This window comes from Molossus molossus, unplaced genomic scaffold, assembly GCF_014108415.1.
Source record: "Molossus molossus isolate mMolMol1 unplaced genomic scaffold, mMolMol1.p scaffold_m16_p_17, whole genome shotgun sequence".
Lineage (NCBI taxonomy): Eukaryota > Metazoa > Chordata > Mammalia > Chiroptera > Molossidae > Molossus > Molossus molossus.
Genome location: NW_023425352.1, coordinates 69,204,132 through 69,225,476, shown reverse-complemented (window position 1 = coordinate 69,225,476; position 21,345 = coordinate 69,204,132). Strand labels below are relative to the sequence as shown.

At 51.2% G+C, this 21,345-nt stretch overlaps 1 protein-coding gene across 1 annotated transcript in view; it reads left to right on the top strand.

Annotated features, from left to right (window-relative positions):
- The first annotated feature begins 430 nt into the window (after nt 1-430).
- The window catches only part of WDFY4 (WDFY family member 4), a 284,390-nt gene continuing 263,475 nt past the window's right edge, over nt 431-21,345 (top strand). Inside the window, exon 1 of the mRNA XM_036265310.1 lies at nt 431-605. The gene's annotated coding sequence lies outside the window, so the exon portion shown is untranslated. The remainder of the gene's footprint in view (nt 606-21,345) is intronic.

Here is a 21,345-nt window from a genome sequence, read left to right as displayed (position 1 = left end):
GGCTGGAGAAGGGCAGATGAGCCCAGTCAAGGTCTACGGACACTTCAGACACACCTCCAATTAAACTCGCCTCAGCTCTGCCTTCACTCGCATGGTGCTGGAGGCAGAGGTGGTGGGGCTGCAGAAAGGGACGCGCAGCCCGACAGCACTGAGCTGAAGTCTGTCCACCGTCCCAAGCTTTCCCCTTGTCCTTGGCCCGGGCACCGCCTGCCCGCCAAGCCACTGGCCTGGGCCTTGCTGAGGCTGAGCGGCCCAGGACCCGGCAGCCGCGCTGCGACTGGGGAGCGGGCCGCCGCGGCCCCTGCGGACGCACTTCTGCTTTCTGCAGGAAGTGAGCAGAGCCCAGCTCGGTGATTCATAGTGAGAGGCTGCTGAGGGCGGTGGGCTGGCGCGCTCTCCCCCCGCCCGGCGAGCTGTGACCGGACACGCAAGCACCGTGCCACCTGCCCTCGGCAGGCCCTGACCGACACCTCTGGTAGATGACCTTGCTCTCGGGACGGCGGGTCACGCAGTGGTGGGCCGGGGCCCTGTCTGCGCGCTGGGAAGCCGAGCACGGGAGACACGTGACCGCAGCGCCTGGTCTGGGTTGTGGGTGCGGGAAGGAGGTAAGCTGGCAGCCAGGAAGCTTCTGCAGGGGGGCGACGCGTGTGCTCGGAGCCTCTGATGCGGGTCTGCTGGGGTGTCTGTCGCTCCTGGGACTGGCCGAGACAGGCCCCAGCACGGCGACTCAGCACCCCACTCCAGGGCGGGCCTCTCCCCGGTGCTGCTGAGGAAGACCTGCCCCACCTGGGAGGCTGGCCCCGGGCCCGTCTGCGCCAGCTGTCCGGGGACGGGGAGGCAGGGCTGACCGGGCGAGTCCCGTGTCCAGCCCCTGCGTAGGCCTCGGAAGGGTGTTGAACAGTGAGGGCCACTGCAGACTGGTCACCAAGAGAGCTGGCTTGTCCTGGCCCTGGGGTCCCTCCAGGGGGTCTGGTAAGTAGGTGCCTCTTTGGGCCCCCCGTTCCGTATCTGAACCCCCTCGTCACACCTTAGAAATGCCCACGTCTTCTGAAGAGTCGGGAGCACCTGGGTCACTGAGCACTGGCTCTCCTCGTGGGGTAGTTCAGGACCTCATGTGTTCTAGCCCTTTCCCTGGGACACTTTCATCTGCTATGATGTTCTGCGTAGTCGTCCATGTAACTGTTAAACAAACACTTATTAAAACCGCTTTCTGCCAGGCACTGTTCGAGGGCAAGAGGGCAGTGACCAGGGCCCGTGGGGCTTGGTGCCCTGGGCTGCAGTGGAGGGGCTGGCAATGTGCACCTTCTGTGGACACCTGAAGGAAGGGAGGGCCTGAGCCATGTGGGAATCTGCAAAGCTGTCCCGGCAGGAGAGTGGAGAAGGCCAGCCTGCAGAGGTGGAGGCCAGGTGGAGGTCTGGTGGAGGCCTGGTGGAGGCCAGGTGGAGGCCTGCTGGAGGCCAGGTGGAGGTCTGCTGGAGGCCAGGTGGAGGCCAGGTGGAGGCCAGGTGGAGGCCTGGTGGAGGCCAGGTGGAGGCCTGGTGGAGGCCAGGTGGAGGCCAGGTGGAGGCCTGGTGGAGGCCAGGTGGAGGCCTGGTGGAGGCCTGCTGGAGGCCAGGTGGAGGCCGTGGCAGCCAAGAGGGTGTGTGTGTGCAGCTGGTCGGCCGGGACGGCCTTCTGTCCAGAGTGAGGACTTGGGCTGGACCCCCTGACTCGGGAAGTGCTTACATGTTGATTAGATAGAAAAGAAATTAAGGAAAAGTGTAGCAGTGTAGGAGTCGACAGGACATGGACCCTGTGTGCTGGCACTTGGGTGTGTCTTTGGAGACCACCAGCATCCGTGGTGTCCTGGTGGCCTTGTCCTTCTCCCCTGCTCCTCACAGGGAACCGCTGCCCTATTTCTGGGGCTTGGGGTTCCCTTGACTTTCTTATACATTTACCTCACACATTTAAATTGCTACATACGCTATTTAGCCTAGCATATTTTTGAACTTTGTAAATAGGAATTAAATATTCTTTTGTTCTTTTTAATCCTCACCCGAGGACATTTTCTTTGGTTTTTTAGAGAGATCAGAAAGGGGAGAGAGGGAGAAAAAGAAACATTAATGTGTGAGAGAAACACGGATCTGTTGCCTCTTGCACGCACCCTGACCAGGGCCGGGGATCCAACCTGCAACCTAGATACGTGCCCTGCCGGGAATCGAACGGTGACCTTCGGTGCGTGGGACAGCACTCCTGCCGACTGAGCCACACTGCACCGGCTAGGGTGGGATTAAATACTCTTTTTAGGACTTGCTTAATTGGCTCAGAATTATGTTTCTGAAGTTCCTTCATGTTATGCCTCTAACTCATTCGCGGTCACACTGTACAGTGCTCTGTTATGCAGGAAGACATCTCGGGACGCCTCTCGTCGCTGCTGACGGGAGCTTGGGCCTTTGTAGGCTTTTGTTCTTCCTACTAGAGGCTGCTAGGTGCTCGAGGCCTCTCCTGTACACGTACTGGGGCTCGTGTGCAAGACTTTCCCAGCTTGTGTGCCCTAGAAGTGCAGTTGGCGGGTCACAGGGCACGTGTGTGCTCGGTCCCGCGGGATGAGAGCACCACTGTGTCACCGCCTCCGCCCGTCAGCGATGTGTCCACGTCTCCCTGGCTCACATCTTCACCAACGTCTGTTGTAGTTCGAGGTTTTGGTTTTTTTTTTTTTTGCCCACCCAGTTAAAATGAAAAACTATCAAACCATGTTTATATTTGAATTTTCTCAATTACAAAGGTTGGGCATCTTTTTATACGTTTATTGGTCATTCTGTGTCCCTTTTTTTTCTTGGTTCAAATATTTGCCCATTTCTCTGTGGGGTCATCTGTCTTTACCCCATTGATTTACTGTATTTCAATCCATATTCGGATATTAATCCTTTATCATTTATGTATGTTGTAAATATTTTTGTCTTGTTTGTGCCTTGTATCCATACATTCTTTGTGATTTCTATTAATGACCAAATATCCTAATTCTAAACGAGCCTAATTTATCCATATATTCCTTTATGATATATACTTATGTGTTGTCTAAGAAATTCTTTACTATAAACTTACAAAATTATTCTCTTACATTATTTAAAATTTTTTAAAATTATTTTGATTTCCCCTTTTAAGTCTTTATTTTCACCTGGAAATACTTTTTCTGTGTGTTGTGGAATGGGGGAGAATTCTATTTTAGTTTGTGTTTGCTATGTGGATAACCAAGAGTTGGCTCCACTTACTGAAAAGGCCTTGCAGTTCTGTCTCTCCAAGTGCTGCAAATCCCCGAATCCTCCTGTATCCTGCATCGGAAATGATGTCTCCAGACGACGGTCCCCACTCCTGGCTGAGGGGCCCGTCTGAAGTACCGGCACCTGTTAATAGCTAATTCCTCCCCGTCTAGTCCTGAGCTGCCCGCGTTGCCGCCTGTGGCCCCCCTGGACTGTGACAGTCAGAACTGAGATGTGCTCTAAGTAGCCTGTACATCAGGTTTCAACGATATTACAAACAAGCAATAAAAAGAAATGTGAACCACCTCATTAATACTTAAAAAAATATTGATTGCTTATTGAAAAGATAGTAGTTTGGATATATTGGGTTAAATGAGATATTTTAAAATATATTTAAAATTTTGTTTAATTAATTTAGCTTATTTATTTTTACTTTAAAAGATGTAATAACTTTAGAGAGGAAAAGAGAGAGAAAGAAACATCGATGTGAGAGAGAAACATTGGTTGCCTCCTGCACGCCCCTGACCAGGTCAGTCCCACAACCCGGGTATGTGCCCTGACTGGGAATTAAACCCGCCACCTTGCAGTGTTACCAGACGGTGCTCCAGCTGACGGAGCCACACTGGCCAGAGCTATTTTTACTTTTTAAAACGTGGCTACAGAAAATGTACAATGACACGTGTGGCCTGGAGCTGTGGCCGGCTTTGCCTTTCTGTTGGGCAGCACCCTCCAGAGGCTTTTGTGGAGAACATGGTTCAGGAAAGATGGGGAGGTAGGGAAGTGGGGGGCCTCAGGTCTCCAGTAGTGTCAAGGAGGAAGGAATATGGAGGCAAGCAGAATGGGTTCAATCCCTGCCATAAACCAGGCACTCGGTAGGGCACTACTGTTGGCAACCTCATTGAATCCGCACAATGAGAGCGATGGCTTTACTCCCATTTTGTAGGTCACGGAGGCCCAGAGAGGCGAGGTCTTCCTTCCCTCAGTCAGTAAGTGACTAAGCTGAGATTTGAACCTGGTTCCACCGATGGCTGTGCACTCGGCATTGGCCACACCCCACTAGTGAGTTGAGGAAGTACTTTTCTGGGCAGCAATATTCAGTGTTTGGCGCAAGTGTGGAAACTGGCCTTTTGGCCCAATGATTAATCTTCTTTTGAGGATTTATCCGCACAGATGATTCACAGGGAACCAAAAGGTCGAGTGGGTGTCCGTCCCTCTAGCATTGCCCGTAAGGGCAACGGAGACACCTCGCATCCGGTTCCTAGGGACGAGGTCAGCGTGTGAGACCGGGAGGGTGCTTCATGATCACTGAATCTGATCATTTAAGGGAGAAGCAACACAGACTATGTTTAGGATATGATGATGGGTGATTAATGCAAGTAAATTGTTTATATGTCAATTACAAGTAAAATATGCTTGGCTATGAAAAGCACTATGCAAAAGAAAAAGGATACTTTCTTATCTTTGTGTTTTTAATATAATAATAAAGTTGCCCAAAGAGCACTCCAGTATCCGCTTTTCAAAGGACATGCACAAAGTATAAGAGATATACAGAGATGAGCAGAGATATGTACACATGAAGAAGTGAGTTACGCAGTTGGTCAGAGCACACGGGCAGTTAATGTAGGGCTTCCCCTGGGTCTCCTGAGTGTGGACAGATCGAGGAGAGAGTGACCCCTTGCAGAAGGCAGTGGCTGGGAGATGTGTGTAAAAGTCTGGCTGAACTTCCCTGCAGCTCTGTCCCACGGCTCTGCCTTGAGGGTGGACGTCCTCCAGGAGCGGGAGGAGGCCAGGGACTGAGAGGGCGGGGCAGCGGGCAGCGGGCAGCCGGCCTTGGGCAGAGTGGGCATCAGGCCCGCAGCTCCCACTCCGCGGGTCTCCCTCCAGGGTGTAGAGCACCGCCCACAGGCAGAAGAGTGCCCGGGAGAGCAAAGAGCCAGGAGGAGCAGGATGGGCAACTCTCCCGATGTTCCAAAGAGAATGCAACCTGAAAAAACACCGCATCTTACTGCATCCCACACCGTCTCTAGGAACATTTCATTATGTAAATGACACATGTCTCAGGGTGACGGAGATAGGGACTGGGAGGAGGGGGGAAGTTACCATTGAGAGCCATTGATGGAAGACATCTGAGCCAGGGCGAGACAGACGGAGCAGAGCTTCCAATCTGCCACTGTGAGGTGGCGTGGGGGCAGCGTGGACCAAGGCGGAGGCCTGCCGTGCGAGGCTGGGGGAGGCAGGTGCCCACGGAGGGCAGGTGCCCATAACCTGGCTCACTCACTTGTGCACCAATCGGAGATTCCTTGGTTCTTTCTGAGTCTCCTCAGGTTGTATTTCCCATCTTCTGGGCGTGGAGAAGAATTCAATCTGGGCTGAAAATATTCCTGACACACCAAGAATTGGCCAGCACGTTGGACTCATTGTGGGTAAGCAGATATCCAGGTCTCAGGAGAAGGCTGAAGGCTCTGAACAGGAATCTAATTTGCAAAGTAGCCTCTGGTTACAGGTGGGGCGGAGCCCCGGGGACCGACCAGGGGCTGCTGTGCTGGCTCCCCTGCCCACCTGCACTGTCCCCTCGCGCCACACTGGCCACACGTGAGGGTGTGCACAAGCCTCACGGGCACAGCTGCTCCCGAAACAGCCCTCTTCTCGCGACCTCTAAGCGGACTTCTCCGCCTGTGCTTCTGCCTGGCACAGAGGCGCCCGAGACAGCTGTTGACTCCTCGTGCTACGAGGTCTGCGCTCTCATTTTGGTGTCTTTTTCGGCCTGTGAGAATGAAGAATTAATTCTTTAATTTAGTAATTAATTCCATGAGAATTAAGAGGCGCTTCATTCCTTACAAGCCAGGAATACATTCTTCTAGATACATTTGGAAGTTTAGTGTTTTTTGTGTATATTTTCTGGCCAAATTGTACTTAAAGTGTGATAGGCTGAACAGGAAGACTGTGACCGACAGTCGGGGAAATCTGTCCGTCTCGCACACCTTAACCCGCGGCGGGAGCGTGCGGGACCCGCAGAGTCCCAGTGACTCATTTCTGGGCTGGAGGGCACGGCCTGGAGCGCGAGAAAGCAGCGCCGGCGGCCCTGGTGCCGGTCCGGGCGGCAGTGGTCGGCCAGCTGGTCTCTGCCTTCGCCTGGACTGAGAAACTGGGCCAGATGGCACTCAGGTACCAGCTCTTCCCTGGGTTGGGGAGGGGGTGAGGAGACCACAGGGCCCTGTCCTATGCCTGCTGGTTTGCAGTGTGGACAAGGGCAGACACAGCCTGGCTCTGGGCCTCCTGCTGCAGGCGTCAGCACCACCCTTGCCAGACCGGCCAGGGCCCTGCAGTACGCCCTGCGGTTTATTCTGATCTAGGTGCCCAGCCAAGCGGGGGTGGGGGGGTCAGAGTCAGAAAAGTCTGGGTTTGACCTTGATTCTGAGGCTTATTAGCCATTTGATTTCAGATAAGTTACATATGTTCTCTGAATCTCAGTTTCTTTGAGTTGTGCTTTTTTTCTCATTTGTAGGATGGGAATAAAGATTCCTACTATGCGTTTGCTAAGATTAGAGAATATTGGTGGTTCTGTTAGTAGATTCTCATTCGCTTATAGCCATTCTTTAAAAAACGTTTTTACAGTTTACATTCAGTGTTATCCTGCGTTAGTTTCAGCTGGGCAGCACAGGCGGCCGACAGTCATGCGCTGGGCCAAGTGGCCAGCCATTTCCTCCCTGGAGACGGAACTGTGTCCTGGAGCCCCCGTGAGGGGGCTGGGCTTCTGCTACCTGTGTGTCACAGCCCGAGCCTTTGTGTCGAGAGACAATTCAGCTGCAGCTAAGCTCCCGGGCTCTGCCCAGGGGAACTGCTCCCTGAACGTTTTTGGCAAAGTGGAAGTTGGTACACAAACCGAGACACAAAACTCAATCCGTTCCGCAGGACACGGTGAGTTCCTGATTCTGTTACTGTTGCAAAAACCACAGAGGTGTGTGCTGGCCAGGGACGCAAGGACTGGAATCAGAAAAAGGAAGCGTTGGGGGCCGTGGGAGGTGTCGCAGAACCTGCCTGGGTCCCGATAACCGGATTCTCTCTTAGTTCGGGGGAATGCCTGAGCTTCTGGGAAAACGGGCTCTCGCTTCTCTCCTGAGTCCTTCCAGGCAGGTACGGGCCGGGGCTGTGCCACTGGCTGCCGCAGGCACGCGGCACTGGGCTCGCGCAGGAGGCGGGCACGCTTCCTGACTGCAGTGGGTCTGCGGTGGCCCCAAGGGGATCTCGGTCCCAGCCCTGGATCTCGTCCCTGAGCCATGCATCAGAGTCCTCAGGGCACCGCTGGCACTGACCACTTCTCTCCCCTCCTGTCCCTGCTGTGCTGTCCCCTGTGTGTTCTCTTGTTCTTGTCCTGGAGCCTAGCTCCTGAGAACGGCCCTCCTGGTCAGGGCTGGCAGCAATGCCAGACACAACCTAGGCGATGAGACATTCCGATTCCCGGTGCCCTCCCCAAGACCTCTCCGAGGGTGGTGGTCCTCAAAGCATGGCCCCTGGTGGTGTTTAGGAAGTGGTCACTGGTGGTCTCACAGTAGTCCCCAAGGCGTGGCCCGTGAAGTCCCAAGGCATGTTCCTGTATGGTCCTCAAGGTGGGTCCCCAGGTGGTCCCCAAGTTGTGGTCCCTGGTTCTTCTCAAGACATGATTCCTGGTGGTCCTCAAGCTATGGCTCTTGGTGGTCCTTAATGTGTGGCCCTGTGGTCCTCAAGGTGTGGTTGGACCAGCTGCTTTGGTAGTATCTGGAAACTACCAAAGGGATATAAGTCCTTTTTAGAAAAATGTCTTTATTGATTTTTAGAGAGAGAAGAAGGCAGAGAGAGAGAGAGAAATATTGATATGAGAGAGAAACATCATTTCTGCCTCCAGCACGTCCCCTACTGGGAATCCAGCCCACAACCTGGGCATGTGCCCTGACCAGAAATCGAACTGGTGACCTTTTGGTGCATGGGACAATGCTCAACCAACAGCCACACCAGCCAGGGTGAGATACAAATTCTTGGACCTCATTCCAGACCTACTGAATCAGAAATTCTGCGGTAGGGTCCAAAAATCTGGGTTTTATATATATATATATATATATATATATATATAGAGAGAGAGAGAGAGAGAGAGAGAGAGAGAGAGAGAGAGAAACATTGATGTGAAAGAGAAACATTGATCGGCCACCTCCTGCACGCCCCCTACTGGGGATCAAGCCCACAGCCCCGGGCCTGTGCCCTGACCAGGAATCAAGGGGACCTCTCAGCCCATGGGACCATGCCCAGTCCGCAGAGCCACACCAGCTGGGCCAGACACCTGGGTCTTGCTCATGTCTTCAGGGAAGGCGGGTACATATCAAAGTCTCACGAGCCTTCAGGAACTCCCTCTCCTAGGTGGCCGATTGTCGGCTGAAGGACTTGGGTGATGGCTCCACAGCACCTGAGGCTGGCAGCCAAGCCAAGCACGGCCCGTCAGAGGAAGGCCCTGTCCACTCCTCCCTCTCGAGGCCAGCTGGAAAGCTCCCGACCCCCGTTCCCTTTGTCAGTCCCCAGTTTGCCGCCGGCCCTTCCTGTGCGCTCGGGCCTGTCCTGGGGGGACTCAGGGCTCTTGGCCGCTCTCTGTGTGTTCTTGGGCCTGTTATCCAAGCCACTTCCATCTCCTGTCTCCCTGGTTTTGTCCCTGTCTCATTTGTGTCTCCCTTCTACACCATGTCCTCTCTGCCCAGAGCTAGCTCGGGTGCGGACACGGCCCCCATCACGGCTTCCCCTCCTCCTCCAGCCCCACCGTGTGAGGAGACACGCTGACGGTGTCTCGCGCCAGAGGGTACTCCCGTCCCGCCTTTGAGAACACCAGACATGTCACGCCGGGGATATTGCTGAAACTCAGGGTGTCTGTTTCCTCATCCCCCAAGGAAGTCGGAACAGTCACCGGAGTCCCTGCGCCACAGGGCTCAGGGAGAACGGAGTGAGTTTCTCATGTGACACACCCCACACAGAACCCAGTGCAGAGTGCAAACTCCATAGATGGCCTGAGTTTATTACAGTCATCAAACTGGAGAAACTGTATTTTCTTCTTCTAACATACATTCATCTATCTATCTACTTACTTGATGTGGTAAAATGTACATAAACAAAATGTGCCATTCAGAGCATTGAATACATTCGTATTGCTGTGTACCCATCACCACCATCCATCTCCAGAAGTCCTTTATCTTGCAAAACTGGAACTCTGCCCTCATGAAACATTAGCTCCTTATTTTCCCCTCCCTCCAGCTCTTGGCAACTCCATGCAACTTTCTGTCTGGATGAAGCTGACTTCTCTGGGTAACTCACATGAGTGTCAAGTGTTCATCCTTCTGGGACTTGCTTATTTCACTCGACTGGCTTATCATGTTCTCAGGGTTCACCCGTGTGGCAGCCTGTGTCAGAATTTTCTTCCTTTTCCCATTGGAAGTACAGACCACATTTTGTTTTCCATCATTGCGGATGGATACTTGAGTTGTTTCCATCTTTTTACTATTGTGAATGATCTGATCTTCTGCATTTAATTCTTTTACCATTTTGCATTTTATAATTGACCCACCTCATCTATTAGTTCAGCCAGCTTGACAGAAGTATTATTTATAAATATTGTGTGTTTTTTAATCCTCACCTGAGGATATTTTGCATTGATTTTTAGAGTGGAGGGAAGGAAGGGAGAGAGAGGCATTGATGTGAGAAAGACACATTGATTGGTTGTCTCAAGGCTCGAACCTGCAACCCAGGGATGTGCCCTTGCCCGGGAATCAAACCCGCGACGCTCCGGTCCGTGGGCCGGTGCTCTAACTGCTGGGCCAGACCACACAGGTGTAAATATTGTTTATCAATTGGGCAGGAAAGCAAACATGAGCCTGGGGAGCAGTCTCCACACTTGACCAACATGAGGGCTGAGGCTGGGAGGGCGCTGAGTGAGCCTCCAACGTGGCCTGTGTTCCCAGGAGCTTTGACTGTCTCCCCAAGCCCGGCATTCCTAGGAAGGGGGTGTGGCCAAGGAGAGCGTGTGCATTTCGGGGTCAGACACAGAACTTCCATGCGGCCACCTGGGGAAGTGACTGAACCTCTCTGAGCCTTGCCTGGGCCCCTGGGGAGCACTGCTTTGTGGACTGTGGCTGTGCAGACACAGGGACCTGGTGCAGAGCTGAGGGCACAGCGCCCCCACGAGTAAGCGCGTGGAGTGGCTCATCGCTGAATTCCCTGTGTAGCCCCTTGCGCTGAACAGAAACACGCCAAGGGCCTGAAACCTCCACCTCCAGCTCTCCTCCTGGACTCTTTCAACCTCCGGGCACTGTGTTCATAGAGAAATTTCCCTTCCGCCCTTCTGTAGCTGGCCTCTGTGCCAACCCTGCCAACCACTGTCCAACTGTGTCCCCATAAGTAGACTCAGACAGTGTGCAGCCATCGTGACTGGCCCCTGCCACTTGTCCTCTGGCCTTGAGAGCCTCCAGGTTGCTGTGTGGTCGCTAGGGCTCCCCTCACTGCAAGGGAGCAGCCTGCTCACCCTGGAGGGACGTCCGGCTTGTTCCGGGTTTGGGCAGCTCTGAATGGCCTACGATAAACATTCAGGTGCAGGTCTCGGTGGGAATGTGAGTGCATTTCTCGAGAGCAAGCACCTAGGTGCAGAATCGCCGGCACGGGTCTGACTTCTCAGGGATGGCCCTCGGTGTCCAGAGTGGCTGACTGCACACATCTCCCCCAGCCAGGGTGAACTGTGGTTGCTTTGCATCCTGGCCAACTCTGACTGAGTTTTGTGTGTTGTTTATAAAGACGTTCGAGGTGTGTCCTGGTCTCACAGGGCGGGCTCACTCTGCACTTCCCTAATGAGGATGCTGTGGTCCCCTCTGCATTTCTGATGAACTGCAGTGGGCTCTGGAGCTGAGGTATGGACAAAGCGTCCACGTTGTTACAACTTGTCTTTTTCCCTGACTCCTTCTCTTCAGTTTGCTTGTACCTTGCAAGCTGTCCTCCTCGTGGGCCACGGTGGGGAAGAGGGAGGGGGCCTGGCCACGCCGCCCCCACCCGCACAACAGTGCTGTTCTTGTTCTGAGCTGGGTCCTGCCCTCCTGACAGGACCGGACTGTTGAGCTGCTGATGCGCAGCGGGGGTCTGGGTGAGAAAGGGGAACAGGAAGCTGCTGTTCTGTTCTGTGTCATCTGGCTGAGAGGCTCCCAGCCCGGCTGGCATCGCCGCCCGTGACTTGGGTGGTTGACAGGTCAGCCTGTGCACCTGGCGTGCTATCCCACGGGGGGGGGGGGGGGGTGAGGGGAGGGCGGACTCCGTCCTGCCGCTGACCTGGGGGCTCTGCTCCCGGCTCCGAGCTGCACACAGTCAGGATGGGAGTCCACTGGGATGTGGTTCAGCAGCCGCTCAGCCCCTTCCTCAGGCTCCAGACGTCACCCTCCAGGGTGCAGCTGTGGGCGGGATGCCCCGGGTGCTCTGAACTGTTACGAAACAGCGCGCTGGCTGTGCTGTGCTCATGGGGTTTGTGGTGGGTGGGTGGGGGCTGCAGCAAGCGAGGGTTGTGACACCAGCGCTGGAGCCCACATGGCCCTGAGGTCATAGGAAACCCCCTCCGGGTCCCTGCACACAATGCGCAGACCCTGTGTCCCTCACCACCTGCAGCCCACTCAGGGCACCTCCAGCCACTCTGCCCCGACTCACCATCACGTGTCGCCCCGGTTGTCAACGCCCCAAGGCCACAGCTAACTGAGGTGGACCTGAGCTAACCAGGCACTTTGATGAGGAGAAATCTAGTTTCAGAGAGGGAAGTATTGGTTCAGGCATCCAAGCGGCCCAGCTGGGACCAGACCCTGTCCTGTGACTCCCGTCATGGCCCAGGGCTCTCCCCAGGGCTGCACAAGGGGCTGAGCTCCTGCAGAGCTGTCTGCTGCCTCATGCAGGCTGCAGGAAAGTAGGGGTTCGGCACCCCAGCCTGACCCCAACCAGGAAGCAGCCTGCCGGCCATGAGGAGGGCTGTGTCTTTTTCTGGAAACCTGGGACCCCCCGGCCTCCAGTTCTCAGGCCTTTCAAGACCACCCTCCCCCCACCTCCTCCGATGCTCACCTGGCCAAGAACCTTCCCTCAGCCTGCTACCTGGTCCAGCAGGCTCAGCCCTCTGTCCACCCTGGCAGGAGACTGGTAGAGCTCAGCCTCAGGGGTGCATTTCAGTGACACTCTGAGGCCGCAAAGCCAAGCTGCTGACAAACCATGGTGGACTCCGCTTCGGCCTCTGACTGGCAGTGGGACCCTGGGCGGTCATTTCTCTGCTGCCAGACCCAGGAGCCTTTGTGATGGAGGTCCATAGCTTTGACAGGGCCGGATGGCAGGAAGGTTCCGTGAAGCTGCACGTGTAAATGCCCAACCTCCACCCTAAACGTGGCAGGTGCGGCACGGCTCCGTGGCCCCTCGCTGAGTCCTGCGATTGCCCATGTACGCCGAGGGCACTGAGGCAGGGGTGAGTTTCAGCACTGGCTGCACAGTCTGAGCCTTGCATCTGGGTGCAGAGGCTGTGCTCATGGTGCCACACTGCATATGAAGGTGGACTCAGGCCTGGACATGGCATTTCAAACTGTGACATCTTGTTCATTGTGCATTTTGCGGGCATCAATTTTGATTTTTAAAAATATTGCATTAAGGCCAGCAGAGGGACCCGGGGCTTCACAGAGGCCTGTGCAGTCTAGTAGCCCACAAGAGCAGTGGGAAGCCGGAGCCCAAGAGAAACTGGTGTGATCCAGCTGCCCGCCCATAAGAACTGCAGGGTGCAGGGCACCAGAGAGGCCTGTGCGACTCAGCAGGGACTGTGCCATCCAGTTACCTGTGGGACCTGCAGGGTGCTGAAGCACCAGAGAGGCCTGTGCGACCCAGCAGGGACTGTGCCATCCAGTTACCCGTGGGACCTGCAGGATGCTGAAGCACCAGAGAGCCCTGTGCAACCCAGCAGGGACTGTGTGCTCTAGTTACCCATGGGACCTGCAGGGTGCTGAAGCACCAGAGAGGCCTGTGCAACCTAGCAGGCCATTACATAAGCATAAATCTGGGTCCCCAAAGGGACTGTGTGAGCAAGTTACCCGCAGGGCCTGCAGGGTGCAGGGGCACCAGAAAGGCCTGTGCGACCCAGCTGCACAAAAGATAGGCTTAGAGGATGTGAAAATGGAGGCGGAGTGAATGGGAGCTACACAGACCATCTCCCAGGACCAAACGGGAATTACAACTAAAATAAAGACAAATACTCAGGAAAAAAACAACAACAGAAAAGCAGCAGGACAGAACCAGGGACACTGGTAGGATCTACGGAAGCTTGAGGGTACCAGGTTGGGAGCCCACGGACAGCAGAAGTCTTAGCTGTGAGCAGCGTCCTTGGGGAATAAAGACCAAGCCCGCTCCACAGCACAGAGAGCCAGGACAGAGTGTTAAAATAGCCACAGCCATTCACCTTGGGGCTATGGCAGAGGGAGGGCAGACTGGGCTGGACCTTTGTGGGGACACCAGGGATTTGGAGGGCACTCAGAGTTTTTCCTAAGTTGCAGCCACAAAGGACAGTGGCCAGTGTGCTCCTTCCTAGAGCTGTGGGGAAAAGCAGCAGCCCTTCCTCCCACCCCTCTCCCCTGAGATTCAGCCTTTCCCAGGTGAGACAAAGAAATGCAAATTGAGGCTCATTAACAACCAGCATCTATCCCACCCTCTGGAAATCCTCTTACTCAGACACCAGGGCTACATTCCAAGGCACTGAGTAACTGAGACTACTAGCCACAAAGAAAGAGCTAGAGGATAACTGAACCTTTCCTGGGCTTGCAAATCTACCCAGGAAAGTAAGACTTGACAGTGGTGATTAACGTGGGCCCACCCAGGCTCATCAAAACCCAGTAGAGGGAGCCACAAACAGAACACCAACACCCACAGGGAAAATTTGACAGGCTCCAAAACCCACTGAGATAGCCAAAATAGTGAAACAAAGAAACAAATCCCAAATGAAAGAACAAGAGAACTCTATCGAAGATGAGATCAATGAACTACAGCTAAGAAAATTATCAGAGGTAGAGTTCAGAGCCATGATCTTGAGGAAGCTCAACAGCATGAGTAAGGACATCAGCATCATGAGTAAAGATATAGAAACATTGAAAACCAACCAAGTGGAAACGAAGAATGACATAGCAGAAATTAAGAACACATTGGAAGGAGTAATCAGCAGAGTAGAGCCAGCTGAGGACTGAATCAGTGAATTAGAAGACAGGGTAGAAAAAAATCAACCAATCAGAAAACCAAAAGGAAAAAACAATTAAAAACCAGGAAGACAGCTTAAGAGAACGGTGGGACAACTGGAAACGTAATAACCTTCACATCATAGGAGTCCCCAAAAAAGAAGAAAATGGGCAAGGGTTAGAGAATATATTCAAAGAAATAGTGACAGAAAACTTTCCTAACTTGGTGAAGGAAGAAGGCATTCAAGTTCAAGAAGCACAGAGAGCCCCAAGTAAGAAAAACCCAAACAGTCCCTCACCAAGACACATAGTAATTAAAATGCCAAAAATTAGAGACAATCCTAAAGGCAGCAAGAGATAAGCAACAGGTTACCTACAAAGGAAACCCCATAAGGCTCTCAGCTGACTTCTCAACAGAAACACTACAGGCCAGAAGGGAGTGGCATGAAGTAATCAAGGTTATAAAAAATAAAGATCTGAATCCAAGACTACTCTATTCAGCAAGGCTATCATTCAAAATAGAAGGTCAAATAAAGAGCTTTCAGACCAAAAAAGGCTAAGGGAATATATTAACACCAAACCAGCACTGCAAGATATACTAAAAGATATGCTGTAATTAGTAGAAGAAATTAGGAAGAAAAATAGAACCACACTAAACAAAAATGACAATAAAAAGTACATATCAATTATCACCTTGAATGTGAATGGTTTGAATGCTCTGATAAAAAGACACAGAGTAGCTGATTGGATAAGAAAGCATGACTCACATATATGTTGTTTACAAGAAACCCACCTCACAACAAAAGACTCACATAGGTAGAAAGTGAAGGGATGGAAAAAAATCTTTCAAGCAAATGGAAAGCAAAAAAAAAGCTGGGTTAGCAATACTTATATCTGATAAAGTAGATTTCAAAATGAAGGCCATAACTAGAGACAAAGAAGGCCACTACATACATATATGCACCCAATGTAGGAGCACCAACATATATTAAAAATTTTCTGGAGGACTTCAAAGGAGAAATCAACAGCAATACAGTCATAGCAGGGGACTTCAATACCCCGCTGCCATCACTGGATAGATCCTCTAGACAAAAAACTTAACAAGAAAACACAGACTCTAAATGAAGTGCTAGATCAAATGGATTTATTAGATATCTATGGAGAATTACACCCCAAAACTACATAATTCACATTCTTCTCAAGTGCACATGGGATATTCTCAAAGACAGACCACGTTAGGGCACAAACTAATTCTCTACAAGTTCAAGAAGACTGAAATCATATCAAGCATTTTTTCAGATCACAATGGTATACAACTAGAAATCAATTGCAACAAGAATATTCAAAGACATTTGAAAACATGGAGGCTAAATAGCATGTTATTGAACAATGAATGGGTTACCATGGAGATGAAGGAAGAAATTAAAAACTTCCTGGAAACCAATGAAAATGAACACACAACAACATAACATCTATGGGATGCAACAAAAGCAGTTCTGAGAGGGAAGTTCATAGTACTACAGGTCTACCTCAAGAAGCAAGAAAAATTTCTAATAGACTATTTAACATCACAACTTAAAGAACTGGAAAGCAAACAAAAAGAAAACCCCAGAGCAAGTAGAAGGAAGAAAATAGTAAAGATCAGAGCAGAAATAAATGACATGGAGACCAAAAAAACAATTCAAAGGATCAATGAAACAAAGAGCTGGTTCTTTGAAAAGAAAACAAGATTGATGGACCCCTAGCTAGACTCACCAAAAAACAAAGAGAGAGAACCCAAATACACAAAAATCAGAAATAAAAGAAGAGAAATAATAACTGAAACCACAGAAATACAAAGGATTGTTAACAAATATTGAAAACAATTATATGGCAACAAATTCGACAATCTAAGTGAAATGGACACATTTCTAGAAACACGTAGTCTCCCAAAACTGAACCAGGAAGAAATAGAAAATTTATACAGACCAATAACAACAAAAGAAATTTAAGATGTAATCAAGACTCTCCCAGCAAGGAAAAGCCCAGGCCCAGATGGCTTCACAGGGGAGTTTTACCAAACATTCAAAGAAGAACTAATAATACCCATTCTCCTCAAACTATTTCAAAAAATTCAAGAAGTAGGAAGACTTCTAAACTTGTTTTATGAGGCCAGCATAATCCTAATTCCAAAACCAGAAAAAGACACTACAAAGAAAGAAAACTACAGCCCAATATCCCTGATGAACACAGATGCCAAAATCCTGAACAAAATACTAGCAATACATCAAAAAAATTATTCACCATGACCAAGTGGGATTCATTCCAAGGATGAAAGGCTAATACAATATTCACAAATCAATTAATGTGATACACCACATAAACAAAATGAAAGATAAAAATCATATGATCACAACAATAGATGCTGAAAAAGCATTCGACCAAATCCAGCACCCATTTCTGATAAAAATGTTCAGCAATGTGGGAATAGAGGGATCATATCTCGACATAATAAAGGCCATATATGAAAGACCTACAGCCAACATCATACTCAATGGGCAAAAACTAAAAGCATTTCCCTTAAGAACAGGAACAAGACAGGGATGCCCACTTTCACCACTCTTATTTAACATAGTACTGGAAGTCTTAGCCACAGCAATTAGACAGGAAGAAAAAATAAAAGGGATCCAAATTGGAAAGGAAGAAGTGAAACTGTCATTATTCGCAGATGACATGATACTATATGTAGAAAACTCCCAAAACTCCATCAAAAATATACTAGACTTAATAAATGAATTCAGCAAAGTTGCAGGATACAAAATTAACATCAAGAAATCGATGGCATTCTTATACACCAATGATGAATTCACAGAAAAAGAAACTAAAAAAAAATCCCATTTACCATTGTGCCAAAAAAATTAAGATACCTAGGAATAAACTTAACCAAAGAAATAAACGACCTATTTGCAGAAAACTACAGGTCATTGAAAGAGGAAATAGAGAAAGATATAAAAAAGTGGAAGCACATACCTTGTTCATGGATTGGAAGAATTAACATCATTATCCATACTACCCAAAGCATCTATAGATTCAATGCAATCCCCATCAAAATACCAACGACATACTTCACAGAACTAGAATAAATACTTTTAAAGTTCATATGTAACCAAAAAAGACCTCGAATAGCCACAGCAATCTTGAAAAAGAACAAAGTTGGAGGGATCACATTACCAGATTTCAGGTTATACTACAAAGCCACTGTAATCAAAACAGCCTGGTACTGGCACAAGAACAGGCCTATAGACCAGTGGAACAGAACAGAGAACCCAGAAATGGACCCAAGGCAATATGCTCAATTAATATTTGACAAAGGTGGCAAGAGCATACAGTGGAGTAAGGACAGCCTCTTTAATAAATGGTGCTGGGAAAATTGGACAGCTACTTGCAGAAAAATGAAACTAGACCATCAACTTACACCATACACAAGAAAAAATTCAAAATGGATAAAAGACTTAAATGTGACTCATGAATCCATAAAAATCCTAGAAGAAACTGTAGGCAACAAAATTTCAGACATCATGCGCAGCAGAATTTTCACTGATACATTACCTAAGGCAACAGAAACAAAGGAGAAAATGAACACATGGGACTACATCAAACTCAAAAGCTTCTGCACAGCGAAAGATACAATCATCAAAATAAAAAGGCTACCCACTCCTATGGGAGAGCATAATTGCCAATGATATATGACATAAGGGGTTAATTTCCAATATATATAGAGTGCTCATACAACTCCTGAAAAGGAAGACAAAGAACCCAATTAAACAATGGGCAGAGGAACTAAATAGACACCTCTCTAAACAGGACATACAAATGGCCAAGAGACGTATGAAAAAATGCTCATCATCACTAATCATCAGAGAGATGCAAATTAAAACAACGAGGTATCCCCTCACACCTGTCAGAATGGCTGCCATCAACAAATCATCAAACAACAAGTGTTGGCAAGGGTGTGGAGAAAAGGGGACTCTAGTGCACTGCTGGTGGGAATGCAGACTGGTGCAGCCACTATGGAAAATAATATGATGTTACCTCAAAAAATTAAAAATTAAACTTCCATTTGACCCAGTGATCTCACTTCTAGGAATATACCCTAAGAAGCCTGAAACACCAATCAGAAAGAATATATGTACCCCCATGTTTGTAGCAGCACTATTTACAATAGCTAAGATCTGGAAACAGCCCAAGTGTCCATCAGTAGACGAATGGATAAAAAAGCAGTGGTACATATACACAATGGAGTACTATGCAGCTGTAAGAAAGGAAGATCTCTTATCCTTTGAGACGACATGGAGGGACCTGGAAAGTGTCATCCTAAGTGAAACAAGCCAAACAGAGAAAGACAAGTATCATATGACCTCACTTATTTGTGGAATATAATGAACATAACAGTCTGAGAAATGGGGTAGTCCCAGAGACGTGGAAGTGGGGTACCGACTGACAATCCCCAGGAGAGGGGGTGGTGGGGAGAGATAAACCACAGAACTTATATGCATGTATGCATGAGCAATGGACATGGACAACAATGCTGGGGACAGGGCGGGGGGGGGGATCAGTGGGGGAAAAAGGAGGAACATCTGTAACAAAAATAAATTAATAAATTAAAAAAATATTGCATTAAAGTGTTAAGAAACTTGGCTACTGAGATTCCTGTAACCCTTATGTCTTGTGCTCGAGGAGGTGCCCCACTTGCTGTGCCCTGGCTGCAGCCCTGCCCAGACCCCCAGTGACCGTCATACTGAGGGCCCGCGCTGCGCTGGGTAAGGAAGCCCTGGCGCTCACGAGGGCGTCCGGGCAGCGAGTGGAGTGGGCTGGTTGGGTTCCTCTCGTTCTCCAGGCTAGCTCCTGTTTCCTCCTGGACGGAAGAGGCCGGGGGTAAGGGGAGAGGACCGCAGCTGACGCAGCGTGTCCCCGGAGTCAGACAGCATCTCTGCGGGGGTCCACGGAGTCCCCATTTCTTAGAGATTCTGTTTCTCAACAATCTTGTCTGTTCCAGGGAGGTGACTCTGTCCCCTCACTTCACTAAACAAGGCTTCCTGGCTGGAGCCCAGACCTGCGTCTGTTTCTGCTGTCCCTGGGTGTCCGGCGGTGGCCGCAGGGCCTTCCTTCCACATTCTGACCTGACGCTCACCTCATCCTCTCTCCTGCTTATCCCAAAACTGGGAGGCCTCGGCCGTGGTGCACTGAGTGAATTGGCCAGCAGCAGCCGCAGGTGTGGCTGCGAAGTGACTTCTGTCATAGTGACTACACTTAGCGTGGCTCTGACAGCCACCTCGCGGGCCAGGACGCGGGCCTGACGGGCTGCCTCTGTGGGTGACCGGACGGCAGCGTGATGGGGACACAGCGACTTTCAGAGTCTGGAGGAAATCCAAGGAGAAATCGTGGCGTGGGAAAAAGAGCTTGTTCAGAAGAGGGGTCGCAGAGGGAGAGAGAGATCTGGGTGCCGCCAGCAGAGGGCTTAGCCACGTGTCTATTCAGTCACATTTCGCTGAGCATCTGCCGTGCCAGCTGCTGGGGTGGGCACCACGGCGTTTCTTCACGGAGCCGGCAGTTAGGGGACAGGTGAGTCTCCGGACCCGCGGCCGCGTGGGGAGGGGCTGCGCTCTCCCCGGGGCACGCACGGAGTCCGGGGCAGTTCGGGCTCCAGAAAGCCCCTGCAGGGCGTCCCGGAGGAGCCTGAGCATCAGACAGACGGACACGTGCTCAGCTCCTCACAGAGTCCACCGTGAGAAACAGCCGAGACGCGTCTGGGTCTACCTGTCGGATCAGCTTGATGACAAGGACACGGTGAGGAGGGCGTGTCACTCCGGCAGGACTGCACGATGCAGTGTGTGGGGGCACTTTCAGGGTGAAGAGCCTGAGACCCGCACCGCCGTTAGGCTCAGCGGTTTTCTCTCAGGAACTTAGGGATGTATTCACGCCTGCTAGCACCCACGCGGCCAGGCCTGCGGTCCACGCGGCCGGAGAGGGACTGGCTGGGCACCACCTGCAGGGCCCTGTGGCCGCCACCCAGACATGAACAGTGAACGTCTTCAGCAACATGAAAATATTCATATGTTTTTGTGACAAAAAAGAAAATGATGAACTAATTTATTAAAAAATGGATTGAGAGAAGACGGTTGTGATTTTTGAAACCAACAAGGGGCCCATCTGTAGAACAAACTCTCACAGAGCAAGGGAAAGACAGGCAAGGACGGACGGACAGAGTTCCGAACAGTGAGTCTGCCCACCAGCAGATCCAAACGGCGGGCGGGCCTGGAGCGATGCTCGGCCTCACCCGCAGGTCAGGGACCTGCAAACGGCAACGAGGGACCACCTGGCTGCAGTCAGGTTGGCGAGCGTGAGAGAGCTGGGTGGGGCGGAGCAGGGGGTCTGCTGCCGGCTCTCTGGGGGCCACGTGGCGGCTGGCACAGCTGGACTGAGCGGACACGCGCCCTCACTCAGTGTGCCTGCCCCTGTGTTCGCGCCCGAGGGCAGGATGGGTGCGGTGCGGGGCGTTGTGGTGATGTGGCCATTGGCACTGCGGCGTGAACCAGTCGGATAGGCAGGCGATGCCGCTCGGTACGTGGGCAGCGGTTAGCGGGCACGGAGCTGGCAAACAGCCACGTGGGTGGGTCTGAAGACATAACGCTGAGAGGAAAAGCGAGCTGCAGAGAAGGCGCAGAGAGCGTTTGGGAGGGTCAGACGGGCGCTCAGAACCCGCACTGCGCCGGCTCCCAAGGACCCGCGGATCACTAGGCTCAGTGGGCAGGCGGGGGACGGCAGTGGGGGTGGCTGGAGGGCCGAGGAGGAAAGGACTAAACTAACAAAGCCAGAGGAGACTGGCCCAGGTCAGGGA